This window comes from Thalassophryne amazonica, chromosome 23, assembly GCF_902500255.1.
Source record: "Thalassophryne amazonica chromosome 23, fThaAma1.1, whole genome shotgun sequence".
Lineage (NCBI taxonomy): Eukaryota > Metazoa > Chordata > Actinopteri > Batrachoidiformes > Batrachoididae > Thalassophryne > Thalassophryne amazonica.
This window is the reverse complement of record NC_047125.1, coordinates 20,412,612-20,432,178: the sequence shown is the minus strand read 5'-3', so window position 1 is coordinate 20,432,178 and position 19,567 is coordinate 20,412,612. Positions and strand designations below refer to the sequence as shown.

General features: G+C 41.3%; 1 protein-coding gene across 3 annotated transcripts in view; it reads left to right on the top strand.

The window, feature by feature from the left end:
• pcxb (pyruvate carboxylase b) overlaps window positions 1-19,567 on the top strand; it is a 501,867-nt gene that overhangs the window by 222,063 nt on the left and 260,237 nt on the right. The gene's annotated exons all lie outside the window — the stretch shown is intronic.

Sequence of the window (19,567 nt, the reverse complement as noted above, 5' to 3'; positions counted from 1 at the left end):
CTGGTCTCAAAAGCAAAGTACCCAAGACACATGAACATCACTGCCAAGATGACTGGATTTCTCAAAAAGGTCAGCACTTTCATAGGATCCAGTTGTGCTTCTGCTGGCTGAGTCCAGGACTCATTGAAGGCCTGGATAATGGCAAACCCTGACATGCTGTCTCCTCACTCAGCTTGAGTGTAGCCATTGATACCACAAAGATCATAGCATTGTCCGTGCACTCAAGGGCAGTAAACCTTTCCTCGCCATAAGTTGCTGCTATAGACTTAGACTGCTGGGGGGTTCCCATGAGGCACTGAGTGTTTCTCTTTTTGCTCTGTATGCACCACTCTGCATTTAATCGTTAGTGATTGATCTCTGCTCCCCTCCACAGCATGTCTTTTTCCTGGGTCTCTCCCTCAGCCCCAACCAGTCCCAGCAGAAGACTGCCCCTCCCTGAGCCTGGTTCTGCTGGAGGTTTCTTCCTGTTAAAAGGGAGTTTTTCCTTCCCACTGTTGCCAAGTGCTTGCTCACAGGGGGTCGTTTTGACCGTTGGGGTTTTTCCGTAATTATTGTATGGCTTTGCCTTACAGTATAAAGCGCCTTGGGGCAACTGTTTGTTGTGATTTGGTGCTATATAAATAAAATTGATTTGATTTGATAAGTTGTTATATTTTAATGAGCCTGTACTCCAGAGTGACAGAAGCTGTTTGTTCAGTTTGGCCGCTCAGCTGATCAGTAAAATCATGCTTTTACAATAAACATGCCATCAGGAACTTTAAACTAAAACAGTCCCTAGATTTGAAAGCAAAGCAGATTGAACAGTAGCTATTACGGTCAGTGGGAGAAGATGGAAAAATGGTCACGGTAGATGAGGACAACTATTGGTAGGACTTTGTGACTCCAACTGAGCTTTAGTTTCATAGTGACACTCTTGGGGATAGCTGTCAAAAGCGAAGACAAAACTGAAGAAGGAAGATATGGCGACCTCAGACCAGTGAAGCATTTGAAACTATCAGGCATGGCACAAACCGAGTGAACACAAATGTGAACTCTCACAGTAGAGGCAGTTAGTATTAGGTTTCATTGAATCATTGAAACAAGCAGGGATTCATACACAAGTGGTCCAGCAGTGACGCAAAGGTATAGACAGATGGCAGGCTGAGGCTAGGTCCAGTAAACAGGCTGAGGTCAAAAAACACGGCGTGGACCAAACAGAGTCAAATACTGGCAGGCTGATCAGAAAACAAAACAAGGCAAGGCATGAGGGCTGGAAAGTGAAATACATTCAACAATCTGACTGTGAGGACTTAATTGCTAGTGTGCAGAAAGTTCTGGAAGGGGTGTGGCTGACAAACACAAAGGCGGGTGCAAGATAGTGCAGTGGGACGGAAAGCAACGCAAACTGGGGCAGGATAAGTAAGTGACTGAAAAACCAACAGTGCAAAATATGAGGCGCTCAACAAACAATAAATAACGTGAACAAAACAAAAGGGGAAATAACGTGGGAAACAAGAAGATCAATGATTATAATGAAAACTAGAACAGAACTGATAGCAATTGAAATACAAAAGTAAATGCAATAACCGAAAATGAGGTGACAACATAAACTAAAACTACACTGGAAATAAATGAACAGAACAAAAAAAAAAAAAACAGAGACTACAGAATAATGCCATAAATAAAATGAACTAAGAGTGAATGCAATAAATACTAAAGAAACATCACCAGATTACTAAACACAGAAAGTAAGGGCTGGATCATGACAGAAACATAAAGATGATGTGTCATACCTCAGGATTTGACACATGCCACGTTAATAGTGACAGGATGAAAATGATGCTTATATTTGGTTGATTGAATCCAAATTGGTATGAAGTGATATTTTTAAAATGAAGGCCTAAAAGCACCTCCTAAAGAGATGCCCATTATCTCCTGTGGTACAACATGATTGGGGAAATTGTATAATATACACTTTATTCAACATCTCATTATCATTATTTTGAGTGGAAGCCTATTTTTTTCCCATTTACATTTCGAATACAATAAAAACAAATGCCTGTCAGGGCGGAAGAAAGAACAAACTAAATCTGTGGTGAAGTGTTTGTTTTTCTCTCTGTACATATGTTTTATTCATGTGATGTGATGACAGTTGTCATACATTGCATGCATATTTCATTGCAACTGCAACTGTTGCAAATGCCAATGCTGTGATTTTGGACAGACGTGCACGTCCATGCACAAGGACATTTGCATTTCTGGTGGCACTCGAATACTTGGACCTTTGGACAGAAACCTGTTGTGTTTTATTCTTCAACAGTTCATTAATTCGTTTGGCAGATAAAAATACAGCTCAGTTTTCTGCTCACTCACTATGCTGCCTGTGTTTTCAGGGAACAGAAGGCTCCACATGACCATGGAGTCATGAGCAAAATTGGACAGATTGTAAATTAATTTTAGACTATCTGTACACATTCTTATCAGGGTCTCCAAGTGCTTTTTTTTTGTTCACCCTTTGGCATCTTTAAAGGGATAAATTGAAAAATAATGAGAAGTCCTGAGATGCAAGGGAGGAGGATGTTTGATTTGTAAGAAGAGTAAAGTAGATGTAATAATTACTCTTTGAGAGAGCAACAATGTAGAAAAAGTAAATACACAAGGAGAGACAAATGGTAAAAAAACATTATTAGCAAGTACAAAAATACAGAGTCTGCTGATCAGGACTATGATTGAATGGAGTCTGTTGGTGAGAAAAGGTTTACCGGCTTCGACTTGGCAGATGATGTAGTGATCTTTGCAGAATTAATGGATATCCTAGTTGTAGCACTTAAAAAGTTGAGCGTCTGGGTTTGCAATTGTCCAGGATCAAAGCTAAGATTCAGCCTTTCAGTGACTTCCTGAAATCAACCATCAGAAGTGTTTCTGTGGGGAAAGCAGGATTAGAGAAGTATTTTTTGAGCCTACTGGTCAGGACCAGTAGCACCAATTTTGTTCCCGGTTCTCCTGGTCCAAGATAGTGGCCCCAAGTATTTGGAAGCTATTATGAGTCCTCTGCTTTCATGTGAATGTACTGTGCATCTGATACTTTGCAATTCTGGCCTTGTGCTTTTCTTATGCAACCCGAACATCTGTGTAAACTCTATAATATCTCCGATTTTTTGGGCAACAATTATATGTACTGCTTCTCAGACTAGTTTGATCAAAATGTTATGATTGTTGAAGAAAACCATGCTAAAATTTCACATCTCATTCAGATTTTGTAGTAAAATGCAACAGTTGATCCAAGTTAACTTTTTATGTGTGCCATATATGGGCATGCAATATTGCTATTGTAAATTTCTCTGAGTCTGTCTGTGAACCAGCTCTGCACTGCTGCTCTTTCTGTGTGCTGCCCCTGTTAAATTAAAGACATTCTATTTAAGCCGAAAGTAGCTCATGGATACTGCACACTTTTGCACAGTTCTCCATTGTTGACTGAGCTTCATTCATCCAGTCAGTGGTGTGCCTGAATGGCACAGCGCGGGTCATTGTACTCTGTGAACAGCGGCTCATATATTTAAGGTGCAAGATTGGTCCATGTCCTCGGACCAGTAGATTTCTCTACCCCTCAGAAAGTGTCAAATTTGTAAAGAAATTTATTTGTTTTGGCAGTGGCCTTGGATTGTGAGATGCCTGGAAATAATTTTTGGAGTCATGTGGTTGTTGGTCAGAGGCATTTGATGATGCAGATGTCTTTGTCTTTATAGGAGATTGAGTGTCCAGATCTTGAGGGTTCTGGTTCTTCCTGTCTTACTATATGGTTGTAAGATGTTGATGCTACCCAGTGACCAAAGGTGATGACTAGATGTCTTTGGTATTTGGTGTGTTTGGATGATCTTTGGGTACCACTGGAGTGAGTGAAGAATGAGAGGTTACTTAGGGAGAATCTGGAGTATCACTTGCGCTTTGAGCAAAAGTCAGCTATGACATTTTAGCCATGTCACGTGTTTTTCTTAGAATGTTCTAGTGCACAGGTGCTTCAGAGTAGAGGAACCCAGCGACTAGAAACAGGCCAAGCAGACAACCATGTTTCACCTGGCTGCAAGAGATCCATGGTTGCTTTCGAGTGGTGGGGATGGACTGCTTGTCTGCTTGGGTGGTTGCCATCCAGGACTCGAGGCGGTTCTACGGTGTGATGAACGCCGTGCCTCACGCCGCCAGCACATGTTCCCAGACCTGAACAATGCTGACTTTTCCAAACACGAACACAAATGCGGTCTGATCTGTTGACCGCTGTGGAGCTTCAGTGGGGCAGTTGCTTTGCCCAAAGGCATCTGAATGAATTCTTTTTTTGCTTCTTCAATGTTTCGTCTTACTTTGCTACATTTGTGTCCCTCCACTTTAGCTCTTTCATTCCTCCTGCTTCTATGATTATATCTCACAGGTAGAAGATTTTGAAAGGAGATTGCCACACTTGCATTGAATCGAGCTTGATTTCTGTCATTTCGTTGTCAGCTGTCACATTCTGCCCGATAACTCCGACTATTTGAAACAGTTTTTCCGCAGTGTAGTGAAACGAGTGCAGTTTTAAAGGTAGTCTTGTTAACCATAAAAAAAAAAGACCTGGAAGCAGATATTTCATGGCTGAGAAATGGCAGTCATCATTTTCTGTCTCTGAACTTTGCTCTGTCTGCTTTTTCAGGTATCCGTCATCCTGTTTGATTCACTTGATAAGAAAGCGTGTGCTAAGCATAATTTATGTTGTACAAACATTTTGGCTTGCCCTGGAATAAATGCAAATAAATAAATAAATAAATTGGTTGGGGGTGGGAAGGCTTGATGAAAGAATCGGACCATTTCATTGAACAATTCCGAAAAAAGTGTGTTTTTATTCTTGGTGCAGATTTACCCTCCACGTTTTCTCTCTCCATAGCTCTGTTTGAACAGGCTACATTGCACTCCGCCTCCGCCGTCTTCTTTGTCAAGTCCCCTCGCACTGCTTTTCCTCCCTCAACTATGCTCTGTTTGTCTGTCATGTATTTTTCAATGCCTCCAAGACCCGCGAGGCTTTGTCAGTTCAGCTTGACTTAAAATAAAGACAATTGAACTCTGTTCAAGTCGGGAGAGAGCGAGAGAAAAGATGAGGAAGGATGGGGGAGAAAAAGTGACGTGACAGGTGTGGGCTTGAGTGAGTGAAAGGCCATAAAAATGGGATGTGAAGCATCTAGGCATAAAGAAACAAGAGGTATGGAATTAATTAAAAAGAGAACCGAAGACAGGCTGCACAGAAGGTTTTAAAAAAAGTAGAACGTTAGAAGTGAAAGCTGCAGTATGCTGCAGTCAAAATCAAGACTGATGTGTTTTCACAGGCAGTAAGGTTTGTCTGACACCAGTATCGCTTCGTTGCGATGCTGCTTCCGTTTTATTCGTTGCACAACGAGTGATTGATGCAGTTTTTCCTGCACACCGAACAAAGATACGCCAATCTGACTTTTTATTTTAAACCAATTCAAACTTCACGTCACGGTTTAGAACTGATTGAGATAATTATTGTGTGTAATGTAGTTTCATTTCAGAACAGCCCGTCTCTTCTTTGTGATTTGTAACTACAAGTCACTTTGTTATAATTGGAACCTTTATTCTCCTTTTTTTTTTCACTTTTCTGACATTGACGCTTATTCTTTTGAGGTGACTGTATTTCTTCTGGAAACTAATTCCAGGTGACATACTGACTGATGTACACTAGACTCAACATGTAGATGAACGTTGTTCTGCAGAAACTGTTAAATATTGACAATCTACGTTGATGTCCACAAAACATGTCACAGACATGTAGGTGGATTCTGGAATTGCCCAGAGATCAAACCTGCCAATGGTCAATCACTGGGGTCAAGGTCATGTCTGTTGGCCTGTTTGTTGGTCTACTCCTCCCAGGTCCTTTTGACTGATTTCAACCAAACCTGATACAAACACAATTTGTTTTTCAACCTAACCAAATGTGGCACAGGATTGGATGGTTTCCAAAGTTGCCCTTGAAAGCTCAGCCAAAGGTCAGTCATTTGGGTGAAGGTCAACTGATAGCTGCTGCCCTTATTTGTCTACATAGTATTCTAAATTTGAGTTTTCCTGCACCCTGATGTCTCAGTGTTGGGTCATCTAGATGTTTCCAGTTGACTTGATGCCAAGTTGTCGGTATTTGGACTGAAAATAAAAAAAATTTGCATTTTTATAGTGTGCATTTTCACTTTTATTTCATGTTCAACTGGAGCTTCTATTCATTGATATTCTGATATAAATATGGCTGAAACACTTATGAAATGCAAATTATGTTTGGGCAACACCTGTGGTTTTTCAGATATTAAACTTTGGATGAGGTTAGGACTCTTGCAGACTTAATTAAAAAAAAATGAATGAATTAAAAAAAAATTAACATTGGCTGCAGCTGAATACAAATGTCATTTATGGTTTTCAATGTTTGCTCATTAATGCAATTCATGTGGCAGTGATCTGGATAGATTATCTTGCATGTTGTATTTTGTATAACAAAAAGCATGTTGATTGAATGGATTGACAAAATACCTGAAAGGAAAAATTAAATCACTTGTGAACGTTACCCCCACAGCCAATGTAACTCCAAGGTCATACTGCGTTTGTCACCGTTTTGCATTCGGATATCAAATTGGAACAGTGATTGATATTGGTATATGAAGTAGTGCAAATTAATTCCAAGCTTCTACTTCCTCTCTAACAAATTTAACTTACTAAATAAGAATATACAGAGAGAATCCATTGTCTCATCTGTTCTCTAGTTTATACTGAAAATAATCTGTTCATCTTCTAAATGATGGTGATAGAGGAATGCAGTGACAATATCCATCCATTTTCTATACCTGCTTACTCCAATTAAGGATCACGGGGAGGCTGGAGCCTATCCCAGCAGTCATAGCGCATTAGGACTGGACAGGATACCAGTCTGTCCCAATCTGTCCCACTTATAATAATTGGTGGATATAGTATTATGATTAATTTATGTGCAATACCAACATGCCAAAAACAAAATAAAAAACTACAAAATCTGATTGCGTTACATGTTGTGTTAAAAGAAAAGAAAGCACTTTCAAGAAAAAACCCTGCATCAATTCAACAGTAGGGAGTTGCATCAAAAACATCTTGCAAATTTAAAAATGCGTGCAAACACAAAGACCACAAGCATAGTACATGCAAACATTTAAATTATGTGTCCGCTGCAGATTCAAGACACACGCTGCAAAGATCTGCAACACAGTGGAAGTAGCCTACAACTAAAAACAAGAAAAGAGGTTTCTGCCCAAAGCACTTTAAGTGATGGACCCTTTAATGCATCACGGCATTCCATTATCTTTATCACTTCCTGGTCAGAGTGATCTTTAATTAGTTTATTGATGATTTTATTCTTAAAATGGCTGTATATTCCCATTTTATTATTTTAGTTGTGATGCATTGAACAGTATAAATCACCTAAGGTCCTCCATGCAGAAACCTCTTTGTGTTGTTAGTATTTCTGTTGTGTTGTTGAGCTTTGCAAAGCATTGCATTTTTAGGTGCATTGGCTGCATTATCAGCAGACTCTTCATCAAATTTAATGAATACATGTCTTGCAGGTTATAGTTGTGTTTTCGAGGTTTGCATGCTTTCTCAATTTGCAACATGCTGTTTTAATTTGGAAGTGTCGTGGCCTCTCTCGACCACCGTACTCGTCTCATTGTGTTATGTTAATGTGGGTCTGCAAATATTCTGCACATGAGGTTGAAGGGGAGGAGGGTGGCAGATGTGTTGCGTGAGAATACAGATGGTGCATTGAAGAAAGTAAACCTCAAGAGAGGAGGCGCAGCAGCGGAGGTACACTGACCTACTTAGGAAGGAACGGATGCTGCATGTTTTGTACGTACTGTACAGAGAAACACAGCTATATAGCGACATAGACGTGACTTACTGTGAAGAGCCTGAGGGGAAAAAAACTGATTTGTTGTCTGCTGAAGCCAGTGATGCTGTTTCCACACAGAAGTGGTGCTGTTGCTCCCGTGGAGAATCGACACACACTCCTCCCTCACTCAGACTGCATTTTCATTCTGTTCTTTTCACAATTTTCCTGTCCCTTCCACCCTGTCATTCCATCCTTCCTGCACCACACGGCGACTGTCCGTACAGTGCCGCTCTTTGTGTAACTGCAATCTCTCTGTCACGTCTTGTCTTGCTCTGTAATTATATCACATTGGTGTTATTTCTGCTTGCTTGGGCTCACGACAGGACGAGTGGCGTTCTGCAGGTCCAGACTGGCAGACCAGCAGATACATATTTCACTGACCGCACGTCGCAGAAGCTCCGTCACTGTTGGTTTCTGCATTGGCTGCAAGGCAGTTGGGTGGGGGGGCTGTGAGCCGAGGTGAACACGCCACATTTCTCTCAGCGCTTCATGAGTAAATCATTAATGAGCTCCGTGCACATTTCCAAATACAGGCCTGTCTGCACCTGTGCCATTGCATCTTTGGTGAAAATATTATAACATCTGACACCAGCCACTGTGGGAATATTTAATTTTAGGTCCTAAATTATACATCGGACAAGAAAATTCTCTCCTCCTCTGTTCCGGAAGGCTGTGTTTGAGTCTACAGCTGGTTTGGGTCAATATTTCAGCAGTAAAAATGGCAAAATACTTGTTAAAGTGCACAATATCTTTGTTTTTTGGTGGATTAGTGATTCCTCCTGTCTAGGATTTCGAGTAGGCTGCAGATGTGATGTGATTTTTAAATAAAACCAGATTGAAACGAGGCTCAAGTGTCCCTTGTGTGAATTCCTTGTACTTGGCAAAAGTCTGATTTGGCTCCCACTCAAGGTCCGGAGTCACGGTGGTTCCAGGAAGTGGAAGGATGATGGGTGTAGGTTGGGCTTTGATTCTTACTGTAGTACACAAACCTCTCTGCTGGCTTTAGAGCGTTTAGCTCTAAGCTGTTGTGGCTGCAACAAGTCACCAGCCAGTCGATGTCCAATCTGTAGGTGGAATCCCCCAGAGATTAGTCCACTGAAGGTGGTGTCATCTGCAGAATCATGACTGGACATGCAGCTGTTGGTATACAGTCTTGTGCTGATAATCCAGGAGTCATGTTTACCCAGCTTCACTTGCTGCCTTGTATCTGTCAGGAAGTGCGTGATCCATTTGCTGGTGGAGTCAGGCACATTTAGCTGAGAAAGCTTGTCCGGAAGCAGATGGTATTGAAGGCTGAGCTCAAGCCCACAAACAAGATCCTGGCATAGGTTCCTGGGGACTCCAGGTGCCGGAGGATGTAGTGCAGTGCTTACAGACCTGTTGGCACTACAGGTGAACTGCAGAGCTTCCAAAAGAAAGACACACAGACATACCTTTGGCAATGTTTTTTTACTGTCTACAGCTCAGTTTTCTGGAATGCGACTCAGCTCTAGGTCCGGTGAAATCTCAACAGCCTGTGTGTTGCATCTTTGCACCCCACCTTCAAGGCCCCACACGGCTTGTAATTCTCTCCAACATCTGGTTGCCACTGACTCTGATGGTTGCAAGTTGCATATCAATGTGTGAAAATTATTGCAACATATTTGCATCTGGAGGAGGTGCAAAGAGTAACGCAAAACAACACTGTAGCTTTTCCAGAGGCAAATACGTTGCACCAATTTTATGCATCTTAGCAGAACATGAATATTTCACCCCTAATCCCCCCCACAATTCATACACTTTTAGCTGGGTTTTCCATAATGCTGAGAAGGGCAAAGATGCTTAAGAAGTAAATTAGAATATCTAATGTGGTAATGTGTAATGAACAAGGGTCAGAAAATGGGAAGAGCCATTTTTGGAGGAGAAAGATGGAATGTAAGCGACGGGGATTGCACTTGAAGAGCTCTGTGATAAGAAGGAAGGAGTGAAGAGCGGACAGAAGGAAAAAAATGCAGGAGTGGAAAAGAAATTAAAGGATGGAGAAGGAGAGGAAAGGAGATGAGAGGCAAGCAGAATATGAATGCATGAGAATATTAGAGAGCGTTCTCGGGAGGAGTAAAGGCAAGGCACAAAAGTGTTAATTGATAGAAATTCATAGCAAGAAAATTAAAAGGAAAGTGAGGAAAAGGCAGAAAACATAGATCCTCTTTTGCTCATTAGGATCATTATACCTCAATCTGGAAAGAACATACGCACACTGAGAGGTTTGAAAGGGGGAGCCAATTTAGTCTGGTGTCAAATAATGAAGCTTTGGACAAAAGGCAATAAGAGACAGAAAGGAAGCCTTTGTGTGGTTTTAATAAGCCTGAAAATTGGCGAAGTGTGTTGTATTTTGTCATGCTGTAAATATGAGTTTGTGACAAACACGTGGTAAAAGGGAGACTCGGATGGCAAATATCGCTACAGCTACGACTTTTTTGCCATGTGGCTCGTTTCGCCTGACTGTGGCAGATAGATGGTTACCTTCTAGAGACGGGGAAAGAGTAGACATCGGCCTGGGTGGTTGCCATCCCAAACTACACGTGCTCGCAGATCACTAGTTTGATCCGCCACAGTTGCCGGAACAATCTGAAGTTGAAAAGTCAAGGTTCTGCTTGAAGCAGTGCATAAAAAAAATCATAAAAACGTTTTTGTGCTGCTGTTTAAAATCCTTCTTTTTGCAAGTTAAATCTGTGTTGGGTTTTCCTAATAGTATGTCAGACTGAGGTACTGATATCAATCAGTTTCTGAGAGCTGCCAAACCAGCGGATTTCCCAGAAATAAGATGATTCTATAGGACAGTGGTATGTAGGAGTAGTGGCCTGACTGTCTCCATAGAGATGGTTTCAAAAGGAGTGCTTGTTCATTTTCTTTTCACATTTGCTGCTGTGTGGCCTTCCATATGTCCTTTGTCATTCTGATTACTTATTTCTTACAGATAGAAGGCCACAGAATAGCTCTGAGAGGTGTGAGTGTTTTGTTTGTGCTTTAGCGCCTGTGTAAGTCAAGGTTGGCTACACATTCGCAGACCATTTGTGTTGTTCTGGGGGAAGGGGGGCATGGCACACTAGGGGCACACTTAGAAAATGCGTAACTTTTCGCGCAGCCAGCTCGACAGTGGTCTGCCTGCTTTCTACTCTCATGCTGGTGGCGTTAATGGCCCTACCTTTTCTAAGTGCTCTGCAAGTGGTGTTGGATGTTTGTGGGTGGCACCTGGCTGACCGGCTGACTCCGGCCAAGAGTGGGCCGAATGGCCATTTGTCCAGCATTTGCCGACATTCAGCTGCTGGTGTGAAGGCTGCCTCGATTGTGCCATTCAACCACGGTTTGACATGGCTGATGATTTCCTGCTGCTCCTCAGCCGCGGCACTTTATGTCCGACCTGCATTCGACATGCTGTGCGAATGTTGCGAGTATAATCACATGGCAGTGCGACCTCATCTTGGCAACCTTTTGAATTGGTTTCCTGCAGAAGCGGTATGTGAATGTAGAGTGGTGCATGTGCTGTGCTCGAACAGATGTGGCGAGGTGTTCCAGGATTTGCACATTTATTTTACATGGTGTAGATTTTTAATGGATCTTCAGTTCAAAGGGTTCTTTAATAGATATCAATAGATAGTATTTGGGGTTTCCATTAGAAAGCATGTAGAGTATGGAATTTGCCTTCAGATAGTAGCAATCCATAACCTAGCTAGCATGGTGAACTTGAGATAGAAACCTAATATATCATATGGAGGCAGAATGAAAATCAAAACAACGCTAAGTCAGAAAGTGTTCATGGTTGTTTACGTCATGTCTCCTGCTGCCTGGATTATCTTCCATTCACCCCTCACCTACAACCACTCCGTCTGTCTTGGTGCTGCCACACAGTTTTGACTTCAAATGTTAACATGCCACTGTTGTTCTGTTCTCTCCCCTTTCTCCGAGTGTTATTCCATCTCTTTCCATTTATTATTCCGTCTACCTTGTTGCAGTGCCTTCAACTTTTTGTCTGCTGCACTCTACCTCCCTAATTGGTGTGCTATCAGTTGAAGCTCAGATATTGCTGTCACTTAGTCTTTCTGCTTCGTACCCAGAAATGTGTGCGCGCTTGATGTTTTCCCCTCTATGCGTTAGCTGTGTGTGTGTTGTATCGTTCAGCTGTAGCCGTAAATAAACCCTGAGCAAAAAAGAGAAATTAAAGCAGGGAGCAGGCAAATGAGTTTTGGTGAAATTTGGTAAGGAGGTGAAAAGTTCAACAGTTGAAAAGGGCGGCTAAATGAGGCTTGGTGGCGAGGCCTTTGGTAAAGTGGCGATACAGAGTGAAGTGGATCGGAGAAATGAACCCTAAGGGTAAATGACTTAGAGTTTTCAGTCTTATTACAAAGGCAAGCTAACTGTGAAATCTGGGCTTGGGGCCACTTAAAGAAGCTGAGGATTTGGGCCATTACCATCTCACAGCTTCTAAATGGGTTTTGAGAGCTAGTTCGGTCATTGGAGGAAATTGTGTGCGACTCGTGATTGAAGTTATTTTGGCTTCTTTTCATGTTTCCAAATAACATTTTTTGCACTCCATGTATCTGAGGAGCAGTGTGCTGAGGGTCAGCAGTTTGCAGAGGCAGTCGGATAATGTCGGGTAAAGCTTTGGTCCAGTGCCCGTCTGACCGTGACTATCAGACTTGGTCGAGGCTGTAAACAGGTGTCCCATTTGGTCAAAGCAAGCAGGAAATTCATCAGGCATCTAATTCACTGGTGATGGATTCTAAATCATTTTTTAGATGAATGAATTATGCCAAAACAATGTGTAATCAAAACAGTTTCATCAAGGTGTATTACTTATCGACTTTGATTTTTTACATCTTTAAAAAAACAAACAAAAAAACGCTGCACTGTGCAAACATCATAAGCATGACTTAAATTAAACTTTCATGAAGAAGATCTTGCAAAAGTAATGAAAATCTCTTCAGCATTAAAAAAGTTGGTATTGATTGATGTTTTGATATTTTTCTCTTTGTCTCTGTAAAAGCATTTCTTCATCTGAAAAAGTTATAGTGTCTTTAAAATGGATATTTAACAACAGTATTTCAAATTCATTCTGTTGATGAATCAATAATATGAATATAAACATTATAGCCCACAGTCCGAAAGAAAAAAATGGTGTGCTTAAAGACCTTTCCACAGTTCTGAGAACAACAAAAAATATTCACTTGCCTTAAAGTGGTGATTCTCAAACATTTGGAAGTTGAAAGACAGCCACACCCATTTCCCTAAATAACATGATTGTGAAATATTAGTAATAGTGGGAAACCTTTGAAAATAGACTGATTTTTAATTTTTGGTTCCCTTCCAAAATTTGTCAGTTTGTGCTTAAAATGTTACCTTGCTTGGGCTGCAGTGACATTTTTTCTTTCTTTCTTTAGCGAGTCATTTGACTTGACAAGCATGTTATTTCTACTCCCTTCCAGTTTTTCAGTCCGTAAAACTAAAAGTAAATTCAGCCGTCATAACTGCACATGTTCTGTTTTTCCTCACAACTAAGGAAGACCAAGATTCTAGACCTCCTTCACTGAGGGCATCAATGAGCTCTTGACCCGAACGGAACAATCCATTAATTTCTGTTCTGACACCTTGGCCTCACAATTCAGGATGGTGATTCTCATCTCAGCCACTTCAAGCCCCTTCTCACGCAGGAAATCGCATTTTGAAGAAGTCATCAGAAAAACATAATCTGCCAAAGCAGCGGCACAGTCATAAAAGCTTCATAACCAGTGATCTGTAACCCTCAGCTGCACTTTGATATTCTGCTGAAGAAAATCACAGTCAACCCCAATGGAGTCTAGAACCATCTGTTTTTAACTTTTAGTTGAGTGTATGTGCACAGCTCTTAAGACTGTTACACCGAGATCAACCATCCTGCAACAAGTGTCCTGATAATCTGCAGTCACTCAATCTCCACAATGGCCTTGGAGGAGGTATATGGCCGTATGCCATGACCATATGCCTCCACCAAGGCCAGAAACACAGTTGGACGGGACTCACAATCTCCTGTGCCCCCTGCAAGGTGTTTGCAAGGGTAATGAGCTGTTCCATGAACCTGATATAATCTGTTCTTCTTCCTTCAGCTGAGGTCTGATAATCAGTTGCAGTTTACTTCCAACACTCTAGCGTAAACATTTTGACTGAGGCCAAGTTATGAACACGTACCCCTTTCTGCCAGGACGTACTGTCTGGTCCACAAGTAGTTGGACAGTGGCACAATTGTTGAAATTTTGTCTCTGAACCACCACAGTCCTCAATAGGGTTCCAATGTGACAAACAACTTATCAAGGACACTTTCAGCTTTAATTCAGTAGGGTTTGACCAAAAATAAAAGCATGTCATTTATTTAGGAATTAAAGCTATGTTTATTCACAATCCCTCCATTTACAGATGTCAAAACTTAAAATTTCATACATGAAATGGGGTCAAAAACGCTGCACACTGGGAGCAGCTTGGGAATTGAGGACCTTGCCCAAGAGCCCTCCATGATCTGATGGAAATACTCAAGTTGCTCCAGCGTTTCTGTGTAGGCTCTCAGTTGTCCAGGTGGTTTCCATAGTAGAGAAGCTTGAATCTTCGACTGGACTGGGTTGCTTGACGCGAGGATGTTTCGCTTCAAATCGCAGAAGCTTCCTCAGCTAAAATTCTTGCTCTGGTAGTGTGACTTCTGTCTTGACTCTTGTAGAGAAGAATAAACAGAAGCCAGCTGGAGTTTTAAACGTAACCAGACCCCTCCTACCGAGAGGCAGACTGCTATAGGCTAGTGACTAAACATTAGCTCTAATTAGCACCTATTGTGCTCTAGTTAGCACCCTCCTAATGACAGGGCAGCTGTCTCTCCTAATGATGGGACGGACGCCTCTCCTGATGGCTCACTTGACGACTCTCCTGATGACGTGAATGACTCAATACCATGAACAAAAGCCTGAAACTGCTTTGACCTGAGTACCCCATTGTAAACAGGGGACAAAGCATGTCTCAGACCCCCTCCCCGGTTAAGGCTGGGTTTCAACTTTTTCACATAGAATGCCTCCTTGACCCCTCTCTCAAACCATTTCTTCTCTCTGGCTAAGATTTTAACTTCCTTGTCCTCAAACATGTGGTTAGTGTCTTTAAGGTGGAGATGAACTGCAGACTGAGGTCCACTGGCGCCCTCTCTGCGGTGCTGGTATAGCCTTTTGTGTCAAGGTTGCTTAGTCTCACCTATGTAGTGTTCGTTACAGTTTTCCTGACATCTGATAGAACACACTACATTGCTCTGTTTGTAACTAGGGATCTTGCCCTTAGGGTGAGCTAATTTCTCAAGGTGTTAACCGGTTTAAGGTGAGACTAAGCAACCTTTACACAAAAGGTGGTCTGAGACACGCTTTGTCCCCTGTTTACAATGGGGTACTCAGGTCAAAGCAGTTTCAGTCTTTTGTTCATGGTAATGAGTCATTCACGTCATCAGGAGAGTTGTCAAGGGAGCCATCAGGAGAGGTGTGTGTCCCATTTTTAGGAGGGACAGCTGCCCTGTCATTAGGAGGGTGCTAACTAGAGCACAATAGGTGCTAATTAGAGCTATTGTTTAGTCACTAGCCTATAGCAGTCTGCCTCTCGGTAGGAGGGGTCTGGTTAGGTTTAAAAGTCCAGCTTTTGTGGCTTCTGTTTATTCTTCTCTACAAGAGTCAAGACAGAAGTAAGACCAGAGCACGAATTTTAGCTGAGGAAGCTTCTGCAATTTGAAGCGAAACGTCCTCGCGTCAAGCAACCCAGTCCAGTCGAAGATTCAACCTTCTCTACTATAAGTTGCTCCAGCCAAATTTACCATACAGTTCCATACTGTTTGTATTGGAAATGCTCATGAATCCATCCCCTGACTCCTCCAGAGATAACTGGCTATAAAATTGATGATTTGAATTTAGTTTTCCAATTACTGAGTGATCTGAAAAAATATATTGTACACGTCAATTACGTGACAAAAGATTTGCAGCCACTCATATCATGTATTCAAGCAACTGTTACGGCGGAATTGGAGAGATTATTTCATGAGCTTGCTCATGGATCTCTACTTTATTAAACATTTGCTGTGCTTGGCTTGGAACAGTTTGGGCCTGTTTTTCACTCTTAGTTTTGGCTGCATTTTAAATTTTTCACATTTGAGTCTCTGAAACTTGTCCAAAAAGCTGTTGGACAGTCCTATATGCAGCCTGTCTCAACTTTTGGAAACGTTTTCTTCAGTATTTTTTTTTTTGTGTGTGTGTGTGTTGAGATGGGAACAACAGGACAAGCATGTACGAGCTAACCAAGAAGAAAACCATCTTTGGAACCATTACAGAAATTCACCGTTCACCTATGCTGGAGAAAGCGTGCGGAGGGTTTCTGAATAAAAAATGTCAATCATACGGAAATGAAAGAAAGTGGTAGGAGGTAACCGAAAATGGGAACCAAAAATACAGGAGACTGAGGCTGGAAAAAGTATGAAATAAAGAGTAGAATATGAGGCGGAGGTAGAGTGCTAACTTCAGCCGAGTTTGAGTAAGGTGATTTATGTGGCTGGATTCCACAGCAAATCAAGGCATGATAGCGATTCTGTCGAGGACATTCTTTCATAGCCCTTCTGCTTAAAAAAGAAAAAGAATTCTGAGAACTCAGAGCTTGTTGAAGGTAAGCCAGTGAAATGAAGATACACTGTGGAAAGAGAGATAAGGATGTTTTCTTCTTGGATATTGACCTGGGCTTCATTTAAAAAAGAAAAAAAATACCTTCACCTCAACTTAACTTATTATTGCATTACCTGGCATTTCACTCAGTTTTGTCTATATATCTATATATATATATATATATATATATAGATATATAGATATAGATATATATATAGATATAGATAGATATAGATATAGATATAGATATAGATATATAGATATAGATATATATATAGATATAGATATATATAGATATAGATATATATGAAAAGGCCAGCCTAAAGGACAGCACAGAGGCTCTGATCATGGCAACACAAGAACAAGCCCTAAGCACCAGATCCATAGAGGCAGGAGTCTACCACAGCCAACAGGACCCAAGTTGCAGGCTGTGCAGAAGTGCCCCACAGACAGTCCAGCACACAATAGGAGTTTGGAACATGCTCGCTGGGACAGTGTACACTGAGAGGCACAACAATGTGTTGGGAATCATGTACAGGAACATCAGTGTCTCGATGGGAGACGCCACTGAAGGTGGTTGAGAATGACTGCGCTAAGGTCCTGTGGGACTTCAAATTCCAGACAGACAAGCAACTGCTGGCCAACCAACCAGACAATGTGGTGGTTGACAAGGGAAAGAAAACCACAGTTGTGATTGATATGGCAATCCCAGCTGACAGCAACATCAGAAAGAAGGAACATGAGAAAATAGAGAGGTACCCAGGGCTGAAGGAGCAACTGGAGCAGATGTGGAAGGTAAAGTTCATAGTAGTCCCAGTAATAGTAATAGGAACACTAGGCACTGTAACCCCCACATTGGAAGAGTGGCTCCAGCAGATTGCAGGAATAACATCAGAGGTCTCTCTCCAGAAGAGTGGAGTCCTAAGAACAGCGAAGATACTCCGCCGAATCTTCAAACTCCCAGGCCTCTTAGCTACAGGATCTTTTGTAGGTTTGAGTCCCTTTTTAAATGTTAAAGTGATCCCAGATCTGCCTGAGCTGAAATGCATATTTTCATTTTTGCTAATCGCTGTCTACAGGGATTATGCAGAATACATAATTAAATGACTGTGTGTGTGTGTTCTGTGTTTGTGAGACGGAGCTCAAACATTTTTTGACAGCCTCCCCTGTATATGTGCCCCATAGCCAGAATTAATGCACTTAATATTCACTAAGTGAAGTGCACATGCATAGAAGCGTAGCATAATCCCTCATTAGACCAGTCGAAAGTAAATATGAAAGTTCTCCTATGCAGGCTTAATGAGCAAAAATTGGTCTAAAATGTCATTATTGGGCGGTTTGTTGACAAAAATCTTTTTTTATGTAAGTGCTACAAATCATATCCTACACTGAACATTAATAATTTCAATATTTACAAGCAAGGTTATTCAAGGCTCTTGAAACCATGCGGGTTCAGTTTCTTTAAATACTCTGTGGAAAAACATTTCCATGTTGTGTTTTTGCTTTTTATTGTAGAACAGCGATCTTCTGAGTGCCTCAAATAAGAACGGTTTCATTGTGCTGGTGTTGCAGGTTTCAGTCTGACTCCGTGTCCCATTTGTGCAGTAAAGTGTTCTGTAAACTTCTGTTTTGCTGCACTTCTGTTGAGTCTCCTGACATAAACAGGACAATATTTTTGTTTACAGTTAAGAATAGTGTTTTAGGACAATTTTGCATGTTGTAAATGTTAATATGTGTGAATTATTGTCAGTCTACCTTACTGCCATGAGCTGCATTTTGCAGCATGTCATGCAAATGTGTATGTATTGTATTCCAGTGGTTCGTAACTGCTTGAGCCTCAGGGATCACATTTCAAATTCTCATTACCCTGTATGCCAGCAAATCGTTTTACTGTGGTGTGCGTGTGTGTGTGAACAAGATAACTCACATGTCTAGATGAATTTCTTTCAGAATGGGCGTGAATATTACTTTGATAGAAATCGACAGTTGATTAGATTTTGGAGAAGTTTGGTCAATGGTCGAGGAAAACATGGCCGGAAAACCACCTGTTTTTGTGTATCTCAACAACAAGATGGACCTAACATGGTGGGAATATTACTTGGATAGATATCTAGAGGTGATTAGATTTCTGAGTAGTTTGGTCAGTGTGTTAAATAAGAACACAGATAGGTACAAGGTGGCCAGGATTTGAACCCAAACACTCATGTCGGTCGCCAAACTCCTTATCCCACTGAGCTACAAACAAAGTTGTTGCAAGTTTATTTCTGTTTGTCTTCAGTGTTCTGTTTTCAGATGAATGTCAATTTAAACAGCAAAGAAGATTCCAAAAGACTGCAAAAATTGGAATTAATTAAGGAAAAGCTATCCTCCATAATTTAAGATTAATTGTGGAGTCTTTGTCTGTATTTAAGGGCAAATTGAAGAACTGGTGGCTTCTTGCGTTTCGAAGCAGGAAAAAAATAATGAAGAATTAAGACAAGTCTTTCTGGAGCATAAAGTTCAATCTTGACAAGTCCAATTCCCCTTCAGAAACCATCTTAAAAAGATTCAGGTACTACAAGCAACTGAACAGTTGATTATACAGAAATACAAGAAGGTTTGGACCATGGAGACTTTAAGGTTCTTAAGGAAGGAGGCCCAAATTAACACCCAACAAATATGCCAACATTTGTCCACTGGAACCTCAGTGCATTAGACAGAAGTGTGACATTATTGTCCACCTGAAAAAGAGCCTTTGTCTCGGTGATCAACCTGTAAACCCTTTGAGCTTTTTAACGTTGATCTTCCAGTAATGGCTTTCTGCTGTGCTCTTGCATCACAAACTGGAACTTGAAGAAATAGAATTGCAGGAAGCTGCTTTTACAGTTTCACATGTGGATGCTGTCTGGTGCAATAAAGGACGGATCATCTGATGAAGCAGCAATTTCCTCTAATATTTATTAGAAATGACGTGGCCAACGCCTGTAAA